At 36.1% G+C, this 22,027-nt stretch overlaps 1 pseudogene; it reads left to right on the top strand.

Annotated features, from left to right (window-relative positions):
• Positions 1 to 2,278: 2,278 nt before the first annotated feature.
• Positions 2,279 to 5,145, top strand: LOC149182136 (thermospermine synthase ACL5-like; annotated as a pseudogene).
• The last annotated feature ends 16,882 nt before the right edge of the window (positions 5,146 to 22,027 follow it).

Below are 22,027 nucleotides of genomic sequence, written 5' to 3'. Positions count from 1 at the left end.
TTTCTTTTTCTTCCATTCTTGGGTCGGCATTTTCTTCTTTTTCTTGGGATCCTGCTATAAAAGCCATCCGGTTCCTTGCCGGTTACAAGGCATGCGGGTCCTTCAGATAAATGCAGTGTCCACCAGCATGCATCTTTTCATTATTTTGCAGGTCATAGATGAGACTGTTATGCACGTACTGCTGGGTCTGCATGTCAATTAAAACTTTTGCTTTCACTGTAGAACAGCAGCAGCAGAGGATGAATTGTGGGCGGGACACACGAAATGTTTAAAGATGAACCCACATTACAGGAAGACACGTGCCTTTTCTAATCTTCATCTTTTTGCGGGTCCCATGAACGAAGGAAGGCATTTTCTTTTCCTTTTCTTGGGCATTTTAGAAAATTTTGGATTTTCCATAGATTCCATTTAATTTAAAGTTGCTAAATAAAATTTATATAAATATTGTTTTATCGTATATAACATTAAATTTAAACTTAAATTACTCTAAAATTCTATTTACTTATTTTAAACAGTTGTATGACTTTTTAAAACAATTTATAAATTTAAATAATAATTTATAAATTAAATTAATTTGTTTTACATTTATTTTTTTAAATAGTTATATATAAATTTATTTTTTTAAAAATATAAATATATTACAATATGCAGGCGATGTGCATGACATAACGGCTGGGGCGGATGGCTCGCTCCCCCAGCCGCGATCGATTCCTGCGGCGGTTGGTTGTGGATCCCGCGATTTGGTCATTTGCTGGCTTCGGCCTACGATTTGTAACGGCTATGCCGTAAATATTCTGAAATTCTGTTGGCTTCGGCCATATGTTGTAAATCTCTGCTGGCCTTGGCCATATGTTGATTTTCCCTCTGAAAAAAAAAAAGAAAAAAAAAAAAAAAAAAAATATATTACAATATAATATTTATATTAAAATATATTATTTGTATTCATAATTTTAAGTAAATAGAGTTATTTATACTCATTATATTAAATTCATATTCTTATTCTTTAGGTGTGAATGCTATATCTATTTCATTTTATCAATATTTTTATTTTCATTGTGCTTACTAGATTTGTTGTGCATTTTACAACAACATTTTACAACCTAGTATGAAGGAGATATGTAATTGGCTTTGTATTAACCTAGAATTAATATGTGTCCATTTTAAAATAAAAATAAAATATTCACTTAAAAAACATATTTTATATATATATATATATATATAGTTTTAATTAAATGCATGCATTGTTGCTATTACTTAGTATATACTTAGTTTTAATATGGACAACACAACCACATTTTTTTTTTTCAATTTCTTCATATGATATGTACAAAAAAATTTAAAACAATTCTATATATATATGACATTAAAATATTTTACATGAGACGTTTTATATGTGGACTACATTGTCCACATTAAAATTGTTTTTTTGTTTTATATCTATATATATATATATATATATATATATATTGTTAAGCTTGGTAGATCCTCTTTTCATTAGTTTATAAAGCAAATTTACACCACATAGATTGGCTAGGTGGCCTCAACTTGCTTAGTGGGAAACCAAGTTTGTTGGCCACCTATCCGCATTGTATGCCATCCAGTAACAAAAGAGTTTCAGTCTTTCTATCCAAGCTATATAAGTCTCAGATTCATGTTCATACTCTAGATATCTACCTACACATATATTTGCATAAGGAAATGTAAAATCTATCCACATATATAAACAAAACTAACAAGAGAGATTTTCTAGTCATGTTGTTCAGCAGAAGCTGATTCCACTAGTGCTGGGTCTTTGGCATTTGTTCCCGGTAGCTCGGTCTGTTCCAAGATACAAAGGATGTGCCTCTCAATTCTGCCAAGTCGAAACTGCACCTTCTGGAATTCCTATTTATAATTCGCCATGCCTTGGACAATGATAGCCATGCCCACCGAAATCTGCTCCATAGCCTTACCCAACAGGATTTTCATTAACCCATACAGGTAAAGGCTCTTCTTGAATTGAGTGATTCTGCCCCTTGTGTTGTTAGGGTCCGGGACAAGGGTTCTCCAATCCTCCATTTTTGTGCCTGTCTTGCTTTCCTCTTTAACTTCTTCTTACCATTCCTCTAGAATTTTGTGAATTCCCTCATTTGTGCCTTCACAGTACGCCTCTGCCGCCTCACTAATTAGTCTTTCCATGGATTTCCTACTTCTGCGGACCTCAAATGTGCTCGGGTCTGTGTCCCTTCTGGTCACCTAGGCCCACCTTCCACGACCAAGGGTTTTTGCAGGACGAGCCATGGTTTCGTTGTCCCAACCCCATCAACTCTTGCAGACAATCAATATGCTTGGTGCTGTGGATGGCGTTGCAGAACCCGTCTGTTGCACCAATCTCCCTCTCCACAAGCGATCCGAAAAACAACACCCAACTTTCTCCCTTCGTTGTTGTTAAGGCCAACACTATCATAACTCCTGCTGCCACCTTTCCCATCTTCTCTACATGCCATCATCTAAAGGACAACCGCACCCATCATGGGGAGAGGTGGTACTGTACTCGGGGTTACAGTGCATTAATCCTTTGTTCGACTACCCAACCACCAGCTTGCACCCCAATCGGGGTTTGTTATTAATATATTTTTAAGTATATGTAAAAATTAAAATTAAAATATTTTATTGATGATCCACATTGAAATTTTATTATTATTGTGAACATTTTTAAATATCACATATTAATTTTATATTAAGAATTGAATGAATTACATTTTTCTCTCTTATTATTACTCCGTGCCTAGGCATGACTCTAGCAATCTATTTACAGTTTGATTGTTATTAATTTAGCTTTGACTTATGCAAAATATAATGTTAAATATTAGAAATAAATAGCATATTTTTTATTATAATTAAAAATAATAATTTGTAAACACTTTATTAGAAAAAAAAAATAAAAATGATATCTTATTTTAGCTTTATTGTCATATGTTTGAGTCTCACAGATAAAATACTGACTCACTCTACTCTACTAACTCTAAAATGTTCGAGTCTCACCGATAACTCTACTAACTGTGACAAGGAATGTCACCTCTACATGATTGTGGATTTGAGGTCGAATCTAAGGCGGCCAATGCACTGACCGAAGGCGGCTGGTACGACATTTGTCTACGACAGTTGGACTTTGGACTTGCAGACTTGCCTAGGATAATAATACTAATAGTTTTCTTAACTTTCTTCTCATATTATTCTATCATATCTATGCTTTTCTGATTTCACTGTAATTCTTTTGAATTTTTCTAGACCTAAATAAAAATCTTCTTATAGGAAGTTGTTAATTTCTCCCATAAATACCTTGTCATCAACTGAGAAGTGTTTTGCAATTCCTTCCTTGAGTTCGTTATAAATGACATCAGGTGACAATGTTGCAGTGATTCATTTCTCAAATGATGTTTCCTAGGTTGCTACTAGATTTAAAGTTTTAATCGAAATTGTTCAACTTAGTGTGTAGCTTGAGAATAGAGATGAACACTTTGACGTGATAGTAGGAGACCTTACAGAACCAGTAGGAGTTGTGTTATCAATTGTATACATAATCTTTCTATGACCTCATCTTAAAGCCAAATCTAAGACACAAAGGAGTTTTTGTCTCTCACGTATAACCTCATGTTAGAATTACTCAAATTATAATAGAAGCTATTTCTTTACAACCTTATTTTGTTGTGTCACATAGCCAATAAGGTAAAAAGATAAAGAATAAATTAATAATAATAATGACATGCTTCTAAAAGAATTAGAGTTCTAGGCACTATATTAATAGTAAAGCCTGAAGTGGTTTGGCAAATTTCTGATTACGTCTCACCAACTAATTGCAGACAAGTTTAGGTTGAGGCTTATTCATTTACTATAAAGTTCTTAAAAATATCAAGTTTTTAGAGGAGTGATTTATCTCTTTACTTATTTATTGATGCTTGCATTAACAAAAACGGAAAATTGGTACAACTAGAATACTAAAGTTGCTTCTAGAAATCAGTCAGGGTCGTAGAATCATAGAAGGAAAATTTTGTTAGATTTGAACATAGCTATTACAGAAAAAATTCTTGATTTCCACTTTTTCTTGTAAATTTAGAATAAAATACGCGGAAGTTCCTTCCAAATTTCGCAAGGAAAACTTTTCATTTTAAATATTTATAAGCTTAGGCATAATGTTTTCTTGAGAACAAAATCCATCCAAATTTGGCAGGAAAAGAGTACTTGCACACATTTCTTTCCTATACTTCGCTTATTCCGTTAGCATTGTCTCTGGCTTCTCCAATTAGCTAATTTCTTTATTCAAAAATTTATATCCCTTTCCTATACTTCGCTTATTCTGTTAGCATTGCCTATGGCTTCTCCAGTTAGCTAATTTCTTTATTCAAAAATTTATATCCCTTTCCTACACTTCGCTTATTATGTTAGCATTGTCTGTGGCTTCTCCAATTAGCTAATTTCTTTATTCAAAAAATTATATCCCTTTGTGTGGATTATGACAGGCTAGACTTGCGAGCATCTTAACGCACAAAGAGATATTCTCATCCATTTACAACATGTTGAGACAGGTTTCCAAGTGTAAGCTTCTTGGCAATTCCCCTCTGCATTGTTTTTTTATTACCATACTTCACAGAAATTGATCAATCAAATGAAACATATGGTTAAATGGACATGGTGCCTTATACTGCTCACATTTCGTCCTTCGCTGACACGTGGGGATGGGTCATGGTAATTCATGCTTCTTTATCCTAATTTTGTTTCTTATTTTAACTGAAAACTCATGGTTACCAACCAATTTAATATCGTGTAACATAAAATATGCAAACATCTAATCATCCACCTACAATAGACGCTGAAGAAATCGACGACAAAATAGAGTAGAGAATCAAAGGAGAATTGTGGTATCTTGATGGAGCAACTTTCATGGTGATGTTGATATGGAATAAGAGTGTGACTCCACGGTCCATAACTGTCTATCATGAAAACTTTCTACAAATTTCATTACACATTCCAGGATTGTTGACAGGGCTATCGATGATGTTTTTCATGTTGTTTAAGGAAACTCATGTATATACAAAAGAAATGGCCTGATTTTTGTATGGCCATTGGAAGGCATGCAACAAATCTCAACCATTCCATTTTCCATGAAAAACAAAATAGTCTGTTAAAAATTAAATAACAAAGTAATGAAACAAAATCTTGGAAACACGGAAAAGCATAAAATAAGAGAAACAACTAGTATTTCCCTTTATATTATCCAGTAAAATAAAGGGATACAACTTACAATGCACATGTTGTAACTTCTTCTTTGCTCTCACATGGTCTCTTCTTTTCTCTCTCACAAAATAATAGACAACTGCAATATCCCCCACCTCCTCGATAGGCATTAAGATCCAAACATGGCTAAAACAAGACCTTTGAATCAAGAAGATAATCAGGCTCCACACCCAACAATAGTTTATATAGACATCCTTTCGTTTTAATTCGATGGGGAGGAATTTTTTATATTTTAAATTTGGTGTAGTGGCGTGAGCGCAAACACCAATCGATCTAGGAGAATCTAAAAAAAAAACTAAAATTCAAAATTTCCAAAAGTTGATGGAAATAGTTCAACGTCGAAGAGCGTGACAAGATGATTCCAATGCAACTTGAATCGTTTTGATTGCAATATGTATGAAGAAGATATGGAAATTTGAATATTTTGAACAATGGGGAAAAAGACAAATTCAAAGGGTGACATGGCATATCCTAGAGTTAACAAGCCTACATCTTGGAGTTGACACATGGAATAGCATGGAAATGGCATGTGTCATTTAGTTTACATAGCATGGAAATGACATGTGTCACTTAGTTGGCATAGGAGGATGTGGCACATCCAAAAGTTAACAAGCCTACATCTTGGAGCCGACACATGGCCTAGCATGGAAATGGCATGTGTCACTTAGTTGGCATACTTACATGTGTGACATGAATGTCCAGATTGACATGTGCCATGGCATGGACCAATGGAAGGATGCCACATGGCCCAATCAAAAGGCGTCGACACATGGCATAACATGGCAATGACATGTGTTACTTATTTGGCATACTTACATGTGTGGCATGAATGTGGAAGATTGACATGTCCCATGACGTGGACCAATGGAAGGATGCCACATGGCCGAATCAAAAGGTGTCATGTAGAATTCTCCTATTTGATCCCATGACATGGACCAATGGAAGGATGCCACATGGCCCAATCAAAAGGCGCCATGTAGAGTTCTCCTATTTGATCCCATGACATGGATGACTGGAAGGATGCCACATGGCCCAATCAAAAGGCGCCATGAAGAAATATCCTATTTGAAAATTGGTTCAACTGACCATCACTAATGGGGTTCAAAAACACATGACCTTCGTGTTACAAGGTGGGCACTCCACCAATGAGCCATGAGATGACAGTTGAAACATAACCAACATATCTACTATTTGAAGTTTGTTGTTGAGGAGATGCAAAAATAGGGAAGCTTCGTGGGTTTGAACTCACAACCTACCCAACAACCAAACTCCACCGACAACACTACAAATAATGTATTCACTGCATATTATGTCCCAACTCTGCCGATAAAATCACGTATTCACTGCATATTATGTTTGTGGTTATAACAGTAGCCAAAGTTCTATTGAATAATAACGGCGTGACCGTTTATTGAAATAAATTTTGGTATATGTGAAACCCTCCATGCGAATAATTATATTGTATTGTTACAATGATATGACACTTTTAGCATATTGTTAAAACAATGGGGTGCAACCTCCGCGGGCTCGACCCCGGGGCTACAGACCCCAAATTTTTTGTATATCAAAACATTCTTCCAATGCACCAGAGGTTGTTTGTTTGTAAAATTTGAAGTTCCTAGAGCCATTGATTCTTATTTCACCCTGTGTATTTTGTGTGGATTTTAATTTACACAAATTAAAATAATTCTCCTAATCCTCTATTAGTTTTTAACAACCATACACCTCTAACATTTATTATTCATCCAAAAATTATATAAGATGTGCCTAAATTTCAGTAAAGGAAACTATGCAACCCAAAACAAATGAATCCTTCATCAAATCAAGCTTTGAATATAATGGTGTATAAGATATCATAGCTTTGATGATTAGAAAATATGACATCAGACCTATACTCATCCCATACAAATTTTGAGTTGAATGTAACATTCATGGTTAAATCATAAAACAACACAATGTATCCAGTGAGAAATGATGGTAACATTCTAGAATTCCTTGAGAACAATCATTTTACAAAGTTTTGATACCAAAAACTAATCTTCTATTCAAACAACATGCAACTAGTTGCAACTATTGAAGTCCAATTCCTAATGATTATAATGATTACAAGCATCATGATGATAACATAGAACTCATAAAAAATCATGTGGGTAGGAAGTATATACCTCATATTGAACTTTGTATTAGAGGTTGATGAGCCTCATTTTGGTTCAATGGCATATTTTATGACATGAAAACCATGATTTTAGAATCCATGTGTGACTGGAAGACATTCAATTTTTAGTATAATTTTCCTTTCTCAATGGGCACAAAAAATGTTTAGATATAGAGTTAATTAAAATCAACTAATAAAGAGTAAAAGTGGATAGTTTTGAATCTCTAAAACATATTGAAGATACCCAAAATATGGACTTATAGAACACATACAACAAACATAAACTTATTTAGAAAATTGCAAAATTGTATGTAGAACCTGAGAAAAGCAAGAGAAAGGCATTGATAATGAAATAATGTCATATTAATAATTTTACTCACAATTACAAAGTGAAACAAGAACACTTATCTTACAAAGTAAATCTCACATTTATTTATTTATTAAATTTTGTCGGTTGTAAGCATCTATCCTATTTAATTAAATATAAGAAGTTATCTTATTGTTTCACATATCTAATGCACTTGGAAACATGGTAAACATTGAAAAATATATGAAGCAACAATGTCATTTATGAGAAAGCCAAAGGCCCAAACTTTACCAATGCAAATATTGTGGTTTACAATGTTTGCATTGTGGTTTACAATGTATTTCCTCGTAAGAAACACATGCAATTTATTATTCAATGAACAACAATGAAAAAGAAAAAATAAAATTATATATATATATATATATATATATAAACCTTTAAATATATAAACCTTTAAATATATAGCTTTTACCAATCATCAATTTATGTGAAGAGGAAGTTGGTGAGATCCGGACTTTTATAAAAACAAACCTATACATTTAGAGAGGCGAAATTGGCCCCTTTGCATTAATTTTATGCCCCAGTTGAGTGAGAATTCACAAGCAACAAACATGTAAAAATTTCAAACTAAAAAATATAATGGATTTGCTGGTCTGAAATTTTTAAGTTTAGGTTTGAATTGGCCTTATCATGTTACCCATATATTTTCCAAAAAGGTTAAAATTTGGCATCATTCATTGATAATACTAGAAATCTCATCACAAGTCTTAAAATATTAGGAGTGTATCACGAAACATTAGTGCACCCACATTGTATTCCAAGCTGAAAATCTAAAATACAAGATAAGTCTCTCTTTGATGTTTTTAACATTGTGTGGTGTTACATGGCGAGATTTCTGAAATAGAAGTCAAGGATCTGTCTAATGTTTTTTGCATTGTGGTTGTTGTGTAGAAATGGAATGAGAAGAGGATGTAATAGAAATTGTTAAAATTAAGGTACATCTTCATTGTAAAACATAATTTCTTACATTAATGCAAATTGGGAATTAATAAGAATGATGATTTATTATGAATGGGTTCAAGTTTTTTTGAAGTCAGTAATGATACATATGGAAATGATGAGCACCTACCCTCTTGTCTATGTTATTTTAACCTTTGGAGGGAAAGAATGTAGATTCAGATGATAATGGGCCCTCGTGCAACCAAAGGTATTGTGTTCTTGAATTTTGACATGACCATGTTAGGTTGGGATATCTATTTTCCTATGATTTCATATCATTAGGCTGCAATGTGATGCCATGCCTTCACACATTCTAGATCACAAGTGCAAGCTTTTAAATCATCTTTGTCTTTATTGGTTCAAACTTCACCACCGAAAGTATCATGGTTTGCAATGTATAAAATGTCCCTTTTCATTTGATTTATATCCTCCCCATTTATTCTTGCAACCACGATCACTGGAGTGGCAAGTAATTCTCTCCATGCATTCATCAATATCTGATAATAAGAAAGATCCAAATCAAATTTACTCATTTCATACAATGTTAACATATCAGTACCTATACATTGTGAGATGTATTACAAAGTAAGTGTTTTGATGTTATTATGGATTGATATCTATGGATATTTATCATCCATTTAATTTATATGGTTGTGCTAGTTATATATCCTATTTTAATTATATAATGAAATAACAAACTTCAAACCAAACTAAAAAAATCCACAAAACTAAGTTAATAAAATTTGTTATTATATAAATTAAATAATATTTAATTTAATGATTATTGCCAAATTTGTCCTTAAAGGCTCTGTTTCCTCCTGCTCATGATCTTCCCTCTCCATCTTCAACATTTATGTCCACAAAAGCTTGAAGTGACAACTCAACATCTTTCCGAGAACCCAAAAAGTATAGTATCAAACACTAGTACAAAATGGCTACTTAATTACTAAAAAAAGACTAAAATTTGCATATAAATGACTATTTTTCAGTCGGTGACCAGTAGTAGCTAATTTACAATATCTTATAAAACGACCAATTTTTAGTCGTTTTTAGCTTTGTCATTAATTTGTTGTCTCAATTTTATCGTCTATTAGTATATTTTTTCATTAATTTGGTCATTCATTTAGTCATTAATTGCCACAATTAATGACCAAATATACAACAAAATATATTACTATATGATCATTCGAGAAAACCAACTAATGGAAAAAAAAATATGACCAAAATGTTGGTCGTGTTATAAGATACTGTAAATTAGCTACTATTTTTTAGTCAGTGACCAGTAGTAGCTAATTTACAGTATCTTATAACATGACCAATTTTTTGTCGTTTTTAGCTTTGTCATTAATTTGTTGTCTCAATTTTATCTTTTATTATTATATTTAGTCATTAATTTGGTCATTCATTTAGTCATTAATTGCCACAATTAATGACCAAATATACAACAAAATATATTACTATATGATCATTCGAGAAAACCAATTAATGGAAAAAAAAATATGACCAAAATGTTGGTCGTGTTATAAGATACTGTAAATTAGCTACTATTTTTCAGTCAGTGACCAGTAGTAGCTAATTTACAGTATCTTATAACATGACCAATTTTTAGTCGTTTTTAGCTTTGTCATTAATTTGTTGTCTCAATTTTATCGTCTATTAGTATATTTAGTCATTAATTTGGCCATTAATTGCCACAATTAATGACCAAATATACAACAAAATATATTACTATATGATCATCCGAGAAAACCAATTAATGGAAAAAAAAATATGACCAAAATGTTGGTCGTGTTATAAGATACTGTAAATTAGCTACTAATAGTCATATATATGCAAATTTTAGCCATCGTTTGAAACCAATTAATAACCATAGAAATATGACTACGTTTTGGCCGTGTTATAAGATATTGTAAATTAGCTACTAATAGTCATATATATGCAAATTTTAGTCATCGTTTGAAACCAATTAATGACCAAAAAAATATGACTACATTTTGGTCGTGTTATAAGACACTGTAAATTAGCTACTAATAGTCATATATATGCAAAATTTAGTTGTCATTTGTAATCACAAATTTATCATTTGCGGTAGTCGTTTATTTTTTTTGGTAGTTTCATATTCATTATATACAACTAATTTAGTAGTTTATATTTATTTCATTTATTTTTATTAATAATTATTATAAATGACTAATTTAGTCATATATTCATTTTATTTGTGTTCATCATTAATTAATATAAACTACTAATTTAGTAGTTTCAGATTGATTTTATGCGTTAATTATTAATCAACATAAATTAATTAGTATGATTTAAAAATTGTCATACAATGTGCATGTTCATCTAATATGAAAATGCAAAGTTGCATATGTTAATTACAATACTAAACAATATCAAGGACAACTATAAATGATTTCAACCACATAAATTATATTATATGAAATGTTAAAGTATTACAATATATGTTTCCAACTTAATATTGGTTGGACTAAAATTTACACATGAAATGATATTTCATCATTTCAAAACATTATCATTATGTTGCCAAGGCATTGCAGGGGAATTCACCAACTCTGAAAGCTTGATCATTAGTCTCTATGTGTGTGTCTTATGCGGGATATTGGCTCTAAGGGTATCACTAGACCAGTTCTCTTCTCTCTCTTTCTCTTTGCATTTGTCGCTCCAGTGTTATTGCTCTCCTATTTCTTCAATTCCCGCTTCTTACCATCAATACCGAGTTCCTTTTCTGAAAATAAAAGAAAATACAATGCAAATTGTAAGACATGAAAGACAACGAACACTAAAATATAAACTAAAGTAGACTATAAAGAGTTTATACGATATATTCCTCAACATCAGCAATGTCAAAGCCATTTTTCCCCATACAAGTAAGAAACTAGGATAAGTTTTCTTCAGTTGGGCAACAATGACCACTATAATGTGGTCAAATGACCTATATAAAAAAACAAATAAAATGTCACCATAAAAAATAACACCCTAATAACTCAATATTCAACCTTTAAGGAAATCTTAAGCACAATCATGTTAACTAAGTTACATGCTAAAAATCTCAAGTTGTAGATAACTTGTGAAAACAAATAATCTAAGGTGTGATGTTTAATACTTGTCGTTTTATTCACAAAAACATTTCATTTTCTAACGCATGAACTTGGTCAAATATATAAACAACATGTGCTCAAATAACAACATGAAAATAAAACTTTCTAGTAGTCATGAAAATATTTTAACATAAACTATCTACAAGGATTCCATCAATATTGTGTAATACTAATTTCATCTTCAAGATTTGGTTGTTGTTTAAACGGACATGATACCACGTATTTTCAATTTCATAATTAAATGACAAAACAAAATCAAAAGAAATGTCCAAAATATAATCAAACAATAAAGAGAGGATATCATGGAATGGACATTACAATTATAAAAAATATGTTTACCTGTCCACCAATGTCTTGTCTGGCATTCCTAAAACATTTGTTTGCCCAAAATAACCATGAGGTGAAATAATCACAACATTAAAAACCATAGGAATCCCTACTAGAAACATTTCCAAATTCGATGGCTCAGGTGCCTAAAGGATCTCTAACAATAAATGAATCATATCCAAGACATGCTCTGCATTGTCTCCCCATCCTTTTTCCAATCACATTTCCTGTAACATGCCCACAATAGAGTCAAGTAACAATCAAACAAAGGCATTGAAATTTGTTTTTATCTTTTATATCTATAAAATTTGAATATGATTTGTTTTAGGAACATATTAATTCATATTTAAAGCCTTCCTGACATATGAGAATGTATCAATCAAGTAGGACATCAAAAAAATCGACCTAAATGAGGTCCTCAAACAATTTCTACAATACCAATATTTTTCTTGTTGTGATATCTTGGGTAGAAAAAAACATATCCGCAAAAGAAAAATCTATATATTACTTATGTTCAAACTCTGTATATTGTGTATTCTTAGGCAACTTTTTAAGATGTTCCTCTACTTTTACCAAAGTGAACTGTATCTTGGTTAAACTCTATATCCTTTCATTCAACATCAATTTCTGCAAGATATGTCACACATTATTCTTTCCCATTTCTCAACATGCAACATATGATAAATTGAAAGTCACATAAAACCAAGAGCAAACCCTTTTCTAACCAAAACAAACAAACATATGGTGCCTCTAATAAAACTTCTTTTTAATATCAGTAGATGAAAAGAGAGTGGACCATTTTTGCTGCTTGACTTTATCTGTTTTTTTTATAAAAGTGCTCGAGCTTTAGGAACCAACAAATGTGAGGGAAGTTGTAAATGTGAAAAAAAAAAAAATATGTTGACCTTTGTAGACTTCTTCAAAATGATGTGAATGATTCCATTTTTGGGTGTGGTAAATCTCATAATAAGAAATGGCCACATTAGATGCAGAGATTAAATATAAAAACTTGTAGACATGGCATGTATTCTAATAAATTACATTGCAATTACTACCATGGGTCTCCTCGGATTACAAGTCCTTAGTGTGTTAGTCTTGATGATGAAAAAGAGATGGCAATGATAAGTATGGGTGTTCCTAGCTTATATGGTGGATATCTTCAAACCAAGGTTGTCATCTTAATGAAATTAGGTTCTGACATGCTAAACCTGGATCTAGTCCTCACACAGTTTCATTCCATCATACTTTGTCAAGACTCAAGTGGACATAATGGCCCTTCGACTTATAATAGGGTTTCTTTTGAGGTTATAAATAAATCTTATCTGAAGCAAATGGATTTTTGGGCTCCAAGAGATATGGATAATTTAAATGATAACAATCATATGTTTTTTTTCCAAGATTCAAATGTAGGGATACATTTTGTGGATTTTACTAATAGATAGAATGAAAGAAATAATCCATAAGGAACATCTACTGGTCATTGTGATTAGGGAAATACTCAAAGATAATAAGACTATTTAGGTTCAAATCAAAGATGGTGTTGATTCTTGTAGCTCCTCAGTTGTTGGTAGTTTTTAATTTCGGTTCTTCAAGGGTAGGTTCCTTCAACTTAATTGCATCTACCTTAGTCCTATCACCCAAAAGAAAAACATAATCAACAAAGAGTAAATATGTTAGGTTTAGGGCTCTTCCTATTTGTATAGTTGTCAAGCTTATAATTCTTTTTTACTATGTTATAGCTTTGTTGAGACCACCTACTCTACAGTAAAAAATAACATAGGAGCCATTAGTCATACCTACCCATGGTCTCTTGTAGGCATGATAGAAGAATAGGTTGAGCTATTAATTACAATTGCAAAGATATTGAGGAAAGACAATTCATTATCTAGTTAACCAAATTCACATTGAACCCTATAAGGATGAGTAGCCCTAAATAAAGCTAGATTGTATTATCATATGCCTTGGAAATAAAAACTCACTAACATTGTTTGTAATTTCTTGGTTTGAAGTTATGAATTTCTTCTTGGGCTACTCTTATTCCGTAATGGAATTGTTTCCCAGGAAGGATGCCAAATTGTTCTAATGACATGGAATCAACTTAGTGACTTTTGAACCTATATGTAATCATTTTTGCAATGATTTTGTAGATGTAATTACATAGTGATATGGGTTTGAAATCATCAGAAGTTTCATTCTTGTCTAATTTTTTGGATTAAAGCCTGAAATGTTGAATTGAAAGCTCCCAAATCATGCCTGTGTATTTTAATTTGTTAACAATTCTTAGTTGGTATGTTTGAAGGAAGTCATAGAACCCCTAAAAGAATTATATTGTCATGTTAATTGCCTAAGGGTTCTTATCATTTTGGAAACAATGCATAATTGTTTGTAATTCATCCTTTGATATTGAATCTATCAATTCCTCATTACCCGCCTCACCTACAAAATTGTTGAAATATGAAGTCATCTTTAACTATCTCTAAAATTTATTCTATCATCCTCTTTATAAATTCCCTCAAAATGGGTTGGTGATGAGTGTTAGCTCTGCTACATACTTCAGCATTTGGAGGACCAAATACCAGCTTGGTCATGTGTTTATGCTCAGAAGGTAGATTGCAACAGTCTTTTCCTTCCTTCTCCTTCATTTTCCTTATCCTTCCATAGCTCCGCTATCTCTGTTTTCCTTCCTAAACCTCTCCATTCCCCATTTAAACCCTCCAAAATCCATCAAAGCCCCTGTTTAGCCCCCAGTCCTTAATCGCGAAGCGCAAAACCTTCCATAGGACCCAACCATATAGCTTGGCACTTTCACGTCGCAATCGGAGCTTTCAGCAGGTCTTCATAAGCCATGTCTTTAACAATCACTGATTGTCCCTTTGGACGCGATATGATTTTAAACTATGGCTAATTCCTTTATCGGGTCCGCTATCTCATCGCTATCGGCAAATCGCTATAAGGCTATGCCCCTTGTCTTCCACCGGCGTGTTATTTCGATCGCTCCTCCGCAGTCTGATCAGTCTCGATGATCCAACGACATTCACTCCTTCCACTCCCGCAAGCCGCCCGCGCGTTAACTCGCGATAAAGCGATTTTCCTCCTGTCTCGTCCGCCACGCATTATCACCTGAATGGAATTGCTGGCCTCTGTATGATTACCGCTCACCTCCAAAAGTGATGCGATATATATCGCTTACCGCCCATCGTATCATCCCCGCTCATTATCGCCCATGCTACTCTTCCGCCCGACAGCTGTCGGATTTGTCTACCCACGATCCGACGGCTCACGGTTGTCCATTCCCGTTTTCGCCCAATACCCTTTGCAAAACGATCTCTGCCATTCATCTTCTAGATCCAACGGCTGATATTTGTTCCCGTCTTGCCCATGTATCCGCTATATTGTCCGTGCCACCCTTGAATGTTCTGTGTTGTCGAAGGACGAAGGCGATCATCTACCAGCACTTTGCGTAGTTAATCTTCAACCACTGTAATCAACAAACAACATGGCCGAGAAGGAAAGAGGACGTGCCTCGAGCAGATCATAACATTTATCAGCTATGGAGCTTCTTCCATACGACACTCCACCCGCTCGAGGAGTACAACAGAGCACCAGAGAATGTCAAATTAATTCATTAAAGCATGCGGATTACAGCAGAGACCCATATTAGACAGTTAAAGCGATTGGTGATCCATTATGACCCCTCCACGCATGAAACAACATAATATATTTGTAATAAAACTCTATATATACCCAAAAAATAGATGTAATCTGGGAGATGGTTGATGGTTGTTGTTTTGATGTAAGGTTCAACTTCTGGAGACTGTAACTGCTTTGATACTTGCAGCGTCTGGTCCTCATTTTCAACTAATACAAGCTTCTTTTGCTATTAATTTCTCACTTTCCACTTCTTCTCTGTTCTAGGCTGTGCCTGTTATGAATTTTTCATGTGCTCTTGATATTTAGCATTTGAGGGGCTGTCATCCCACCTCTATGTTAGAATCTAGTATGTATCATTGAATGTGTTATCCAGGTTTCTATTAATTAGTGCCAAAGAGCTGTCATCCTATATGTGCATTAGGAAATAGATTTGTATACCTTTTTACTGGTTGCAGCTGGCCATCACATGGTCTTGTGCATTTGCTGGTGTGGTAAGTATTCTCCATCTTCACCTATTCCTTAAACTGTGAGTGATTGGTGGTCTAAAGCCTTGTAGTCTGGGGGTGTTCACCCATGTCTGGAGTTAAGCATAGTAGAAGTGGTTATCTGGCTTGGACAAGCATCATTCCTTCCATTCATCCATTTCCAACTTTTTGTTGAGTTTTGTAATGTTCCCGAGCATCTCCGAGATACAACCTAGGAGAGTTTCTTGGGGTGATAACATTAATTGGCGCCGTTGCCGGGGAGAGGAGATTGAAGCTCAGCTTCCCTGAGAGACGACACAGTTCCAGATTTTGATGATAGACAAAGTCTGGGCACATTTCTGGTTGTAATAATCTATCTAGCGAATCCACCGGAGGATGACCAATCTTTGGCGACTCCTCATTATAGTCATGGCTCAGTTTGTGAGACACACCTGAAGAAATCCTCAGAAATCACTAGTTGTTCCAGTGCCTGATCCTGAGAAGATCGTTAACCTGAAGAAAACATCACAACAAGGAGCATGAGGATCGGGTAAGCCTAAAAGTCCCATGTATCTCTGCAAGAGGAGGCCTATAGTTGAGAATACGCAGTCTGAAGATCTAGAGCCTAATATTGCTAGTGAAGAATCACCTGCAGAGATTCACAAAGCTCCTTGTCCATTCAGTTCCCCTTTGGATCTTAGTTCAATGAGAGTATACAGAGAGGGGATAAAGTATAAACTACCTCTACCTGACAAGGTCAAATGCTCTAAACTTTTTGAGGTAGAGGATCAAATCAACCCCATTTTGCAGATTTTTGATGAACCGGCTGACAGGCAGGTTCATCAGGAGAAGGGGAAACAATTTTGATAACCCAGTAAATGGGCGGTTTTTGAAGATTTGGGCTTTTGATGTGTTCTTTTTAGCATAGACTTAATTAGACTCCATGCCCAATGGAATACTATGCAATGTTTTTAAGCTTGTTTTGTATGAAGGCATTGGTCTGCAGTTCTTGAGACCTCGCAGGGAGGATCTCATCCCCAGAAGGAGCCAGTGTTAGCTCTGCTACATACTTCAGCATTTGGAGGACCAAATACTAGCTCGACCATGTGTTTATGCTTAGAAGGCAGATTGCAACAGTCTTTTCCTTCCTTCTCCTTCATTTTCCTTATACTTCCATAGCCTCGCTATCTCTGTTTTCCTTCCTAAACCTCTCCATTCCCCGTTTAAACCCTCCGAAATCCATCAAAGCCCCTGTTTAGCCCCTAGTCCTTAATCGTGAAGTGCAAAACCTTCCATAGGACCCAACCATATAGCTTGGTGCTTTCACGTCACAATCAGAGCTTTCAGCGGGTCTTTCATAAGCCATGTCTTTAACAATCACCGATTGCCCCTTTGGACGCGATATGATTTTAAGCTGTGGCTAATTCCTTTATCGGGTCCGCTGTCTCATCGCTATCGACAAATCGCTATAAGGCAACACCCCCCTGTCTTCCGCCGACGAGATATTCCGATCGCTCTCCGCTGTCCGATTACTCCGACGATCCAACGACATTCGCTCCTTCCACTCCCACAAGCTGACCACGCGTTAACTCGCGATAAAGCAGTTTTCCTCCTGTCCTGTCCGCCACGCATTATCACCTGAATGGAATCGCTAGCCTCTCTACGATTACTGCTCACCTCCGAAAGCGGTGCGATATATACTGCTTACCGTCCATCGTATCGTCCCCGCTCGTTATCGCCCGTGCTACTCTTCCGCCTGATAGCCGTCGGATCTGTCTGCCTGCGATCCGACGACTCACCTTTGTCCATTCCCGTTTCCACTCGATACCCTCTGTAAAATGATCTCCGCCGTTCATCTGCTAGATCCAACGGCTGATATTTTTTCCTGTCTTACCCATGCCTTCGCTATACTGTCTGTGCCACCCTTGAGTGTTCTGTGCTGCCAAAGGACGAAGGCGATCATCTACCTGCACTCCGCGCAATTAATATTCAACCACCTCATTCAACAAACATCATGGCCGAGAAGGAAAGAGGACGCGCCTCAAGCAGATCATAACATTTATCAGCTATGGAGCTTCTTCCACACAACACTCCACCCACTCGAGGAGTACAACAGAGCACCAGAGAATGTCAAATTAATTCATTAAAGCATGCAGATTACAACAGAGACCCATATTAGACAGTTAAAGCGATTGGTGGTCCATTATGACCCCTCCATGCATGAAACAACAAAATATCTTTGTAATAAAACTCTATATATACCCAGAAAACAGATGTAATGCACTTTCCACTTCTTCTCTGTTCTAAGTTGTGCCTGTTATGCATTTTTCATGTGCTCTTAATATTTAGCATTTGAGGGGCTATCATCCCACCTCTGTGTTAGAATCTAGTATGTATCATTGAATGTTTTATGCAGGTTTCTGTTATTTTAGTGCCAGAGAGCTGTCATCCTGTCTGTGCATTAGGAAATAGATTTGCAAACCTTTTTACTGGTTGCAGCTGGCCATCACATGGGCTTGTGCATCTGCTGGTGTGGTCAGTATTCTCCATCTTCACCTATTCCTTAAATTGTGAGTGATTGGTGGTCTAAAGCCTTGTAGTCTGGGGGTGTTCACCCATGTCTGGAGTTAAGCATAGTAGAAGTGGTTATCTAGCTTGGACAAGAATCATTCCTTCCATTCATCCATTTCCAACTTTTTGTTGAGTTTTGTAATGTTCCCGAGCATCTCCGAGATACAACCTAGGAGAGTTTCTTGAGGTGATAATATTAATTGGCACCATTGCCGGGGAGAGGAGATTGAAGCTCAGCTTCCCTGGGAGATGACAGAGTTCCAGATTTTGATGATAGACAAAGTCTGGGCACATTTCTGGTTGTAATAATCTATCTGGCGACTCCACTGGAGGATGAAAAATCTTTGGCGACTCCTCATTATAGTCCTGGCTCAGTTTGTGAGACACACCCGAAGAAATCCTCAGAAATCACCAGTTGTTCTAGTGCCTGATCCTGAGAAGATCGTTAACCCGAAGAAAACATCACAGAAAGGAGCATCAGGATCGGGTAAGCCTAAAAGTCCCATGTATCTCTGCAAGAGGAGGCCTACAGTTGAGAATACGCAGTCTAAAGATCTAGAGCCTAATATTGCTAGTGAAGAATCGCCTGCAGAGATTCACAAAGCTCCTTGTCCATTCAGTTCCCCTTTGGATCTTAGTTCAATGAGAGGATACAGAGAGGGGATAAAGTATAAACTACCTCTACCTGACAAGGTCAAATGCTCTAAACTTTTTGAGGTAGAGGATCAAATCAACCCCATTTTGCAGATTTTCGATGAACCGACTGACAGGTAGGTTCATCAGGAGAAGGGGAAACAATTTTTGATAACCCAGTAAATGGGCGGTTTTTGAAGATTTTGGCTTTTGATGTGTTCTTTTTAGCATAGGCTTAAGTAGACTCCATGCCCAATGGAATACTATGCAATGTTTTTAAGCTTGTTTTGTATGAAGGCATTGGTATGCAGTTCTTGAGATCTCGCAGGGAGGATCTCATCCCCAGAAGGAGCCAGTGTTAGCTCTCCTACATACGTCAGCATTTGGAGGACCAAATACCAGCTCGGCTGTGTGTTTATGCTCAGAAGGTAGATTTCAGCAGTCTTTTCCTTCCTTCTCCTTCATTTTCCTTATACTTCCATAGCCCCGCTATCTCTATTTTCCTTCCTAAACCTCTCCGTTCCCCGTTTAAACCCTCCAAAATCCGTCAAAGCCCCTGTTTAGCCCCTAGTCCTTAATCACGAAGTGCAAAACCTTCCATAGGACCCAACCATATAGCTTGGCGCTTTCATGACGCAATCGGAGCTTTCAACAGGTCTTTCATAAGCCATGTCTTTAACAATCACCGATTTCCCCTTTGGACACGATATGATTTTAAACTGTGGCTAATTCCTTTATCGGGTTCACTGTCTCACCGCTATCGGCAAATCGCTATAAGGCTACGCCCCCCTGTCTTCTGCCGACATGATATTGCGATTGCTCCTCCGTCGTCCGATCAGTCCCGACGATCCAACGACATTCGCTCCTTCCACTCCCGCAAGCCACCTGTGTGTTAACTCGCGATAAAGCGGTTTTCCTCCTGTCCCGTCCACCACGAACTATCACCTTAATGGAATCGCTGGCCTCTGTACGATTACCACTCACCTCCGAAAGCGGTGCGATATATACTGCTTACCGCCCATCGTACCATCCCCGCTTGTTATCGCTCGTGCTACTCTTCCGCCAGATAGCTGTCGGATCTGTCCGCCCGCGATCCGACGGCTCCCGGTTATCCATTCCCATTTCTGCCCGATACCCTCTGCAAAACGATCTTCGCAGTTCATCTACTAGATCCAACGACTGATATTTGTTCCCATCTTTCCCATGCCTACGCTATAATGTCCGTGCCACCCTTGACTATTCTGTGCTGCCGAAGGACAAAGGCGATCATCTACCAGCACTTTGTGCAGTTAATCTTCAACCACTGCATTCAACAAACAACATGGCCGAGAAGGAAAGAGGACACGCCTCGAGCAGATCATAACATTTATCAGCTATGGAGCTTCTTCCATACGACACTCCACCCGCTCGAGGAGTACAACAGAGCACCAAAGAATGTCAAATTAATTCATTAAAGCATGCGGATTGCAGCAGAGACCCATATTAGACAGTTAAAGCGGTTGGTGGTCCATTATGACCCCTCCACGCATGAAACAACATAATATCTTTGTAATAAAACTCTATATATACCCAGAAAACAGATGTAATCTGGGAGATGGTTGATGGTTGTTGTATTGATGTAAGGTTCAACTTCTGGAGACTGTAACTACTTTGATACTTGCAGTGTCTGGTCTTCATTTTCAGCTAATACAAGCTTCTTTTTCTGTTAATTGCTCACTTTCCACTTCTTCTCTATTCTAGGTTGTGCCTGTTATGCATTTTTCATGTACTCTTGATATTTAGCATTTGAGGGGTTTTCATCCCACCTCTGTGTTAAAATCTAGTATGTATCATTGAATGTGTTATGCAGGTTTCTATTATTTTAGTGCTAGAGAGCTGTCATCATGTCTGTGCATTAGGAAATAGATTTGCAGACCTTTTTACTGGTTTCAGCCGGCCATCACATGGTCTTGTGCATCTACTAGTGTGGTCAGTATTCTCCATCTTCACCTATTCCTTAAACTGTGAGTGATTGGTGGTCTAAATCCTTGTAGTCTGGGGGTGTGCACCCATGTCTGGAGTTAAGCATAGTAGAAGTGGTTATCTAGCTTGGACAGGCATCATTTCTTCCATTCATCCATTTCCAACTTTTTGATGAGTTTTGTAATGTTCCCGAGCATCTTCGAGATACAACCTAGGAGAATTTCTTGCGGTGATAACAATGAGAAAATTGCTCCTCGAGATGAGACACCTTCTCATGAGGAAATGTTTGTTGATAAATAACATCTTGAGGCAATTTTTCATTATAATTATGAGATGTTGAAGAGAGAAAAGCTCTGCTATTTAGTAAAGGTTATGCACGAATGTCAGTGATTTGGTACAAGGAAAGACATGGGAAGTGAGGGAATTGCGGAGATTCCCTACAACTCTTTTCACAAATGTGACATGTGAGGATGTATGCTTATTAAACAACTATATTTGAGAACATGCACCACTTTGAAGGCAAGACTATTTTGGATGTAGGCGTAGGACGTGGTAATTTGGCAAT

The sequence above is a fragment of the Pinus tabuliformis genome, chromosome 3_2 (assembly GCF_031772625.1).
Source record: "Pinus tabuliformis cultivar Carrire ecotype Pingquan chromosome 3_2, CPIR1, whole genome shotgun sequence".
In the NCBI taxonomy this organism is placed as follows: domain Eukaryota; kingdom Viridiplantae; phylum Streptophyta; class Pinopsida; order Pinales; family Pinaceae; genus Pinus; species Pinus tabuliformis.
The sequence above is the reverse complement of the archived record's forward strand: the minus strand, read 5'-3'. Positions and strand labels throughout refer to the sequence as shown.